Below are 1,724 nucleotides of genomic sequence, written 5' to 3'. Positions count from 1 at the left end.
GTGATGTTGCACATTCCCCCTTGTGGCACTAATAAAGTATATTCTATTCTGTTCTGTTCTAGAGTCCTTCCTAGACGACATTAAAATCAAAACCACTTTGTTCCAACACAAGGAAAAGATTAACTTCCCACATTTACCAGTACTCAACTCCCCGTGGCGGCCTTGAATTCCTGCCATTTTTAAATGTGCAGATGCGCCGCTGACCCATCACCTCCAGCTCAATGGAGAATTCACAAAGCACAAAAGGTTGTATTAATGACCCGAGTTAGAGTTGAGCATTGCTGTAAGTTCTCAGCTCCCTGGCCGATGAATGATCCATTTCTTCTGCTGCTGCTGTCTGCTGTTCTGTGAAGTTCTAGTTTATCTCCCGCTGTTGTTGTTGTCTTTTTTTGGCAGATGAACAGAAAACCAGTGTGTTGGAAGAGTATTTGCTTCTGCCAGAAAACAAGAATGTTAACAACTAAAGTCGATTTCACAATGACAGTGTTTCAGGAAAATGTAATCGTCTGATCGGGAAAAATTCCTGTTGTTGCTGCCGCTTCCCAGCATGAGCACCAATAATAAATTCCCCTTAAATCTGGGTGTTTTATCTAATAGTGTCTGTAAGGAGGCCTGCAACCGATGTGTTATGGTTTTAACTCAGAGCTGTTGTTCTTTGATGCTCAGGTGACTAAAGTGGTGTCGTCCTGCTTTACCCAACTGAGACAGCCAATGAAGAGTCAAGTCATTTTTTATTCTGAAGACTTTAAAAAGGTCATTCATGCTGGTATCTCTTTCAGACTCCACTGTTGCAGTGCACTTTACTCTGCTACCAGCAGGTGAAGCATCTGAGACAAGCTTTGAACATGGACTGACACCAGTGAACTCATCACATCGATCCTTAAGTTTTAGAATTGATTTTAGGATTTTATTGCCTGCATATTTCAAGCAGACAAACTCAACATCCTTTTTAAATCTCATCTTAAGGCTCACTTTTACTGTTTGCCTTTATTTTAATAGAATAGAGTAGAATTATTTGTATTGATCCCCCAATTTACATGCCACAGCAGCATCCAAAAATATAGAAAGAAAGTCCAGGGAAATAAAAATAATTAAGAAATAAAATAAGTATGTACTCAGGATGACAAAAATATACTATTGAATGAAAAAATTACAATATTTTCACTGAAAAGGAAAACAGATTGTGCAAAAGTGAGTTTAAAAAGATGATGTAATTGTTGAAATCACTTTCGGATTTTAAAAAACTTATTATATACTTTTATTGTAAAGCATCCATGTTTCATAAATGGTTCAGTGTGCAACCTTTTAGAACTACGCTATAGAGAACCAGCACCTCAGACCAAACCAAACAAGCCCGTCTGCCACACCCCCCTCTCTTTTCTCTTTTCATTCTCCCAGCGATAACGAAAAAGTAAATCCAGCCTCAACCCACTCTGACATTGTGAAATACTTCCAATAGCTGTAGAGAGTAGACAGCAACTTCATCTTCACTTCACCTCTCTTGACCTTTCTCCCTTCATGTCTTCATGTTTCCTCGGTCCATCGGTGCACCGTGGGAGGTCACTGACAGTCTGTTTGTAAGTGCAGCAGGACCAACAGTTTCAAAGGGAGGGACCCAGATGCAGCATCCGCACTAACATGCATTTATGACCGAACAAAGAAGCTCAAATTACACATATGGAGTATGACGTCATGCTCCAGTAAGGACACCATTACTCCACCGT

Source organism: Stegastes partitus, unplaced genomic scaffold (genome assembly GCF_000690725.1).
Source record: "Stegastes partitus isolate 25-593 unplaced genomic scaffold, Stegastes_partitus-1.0.2 Scaffold271, whole genome shotgun sequence".
NCBI lineage: Eukaryota > Metazoa > Chordata > Actinopteri > Pomacentridae > Stegastes > Stegastes partitus.
This window is presented reverse-complemented; position numbering follows the sequence as displayed.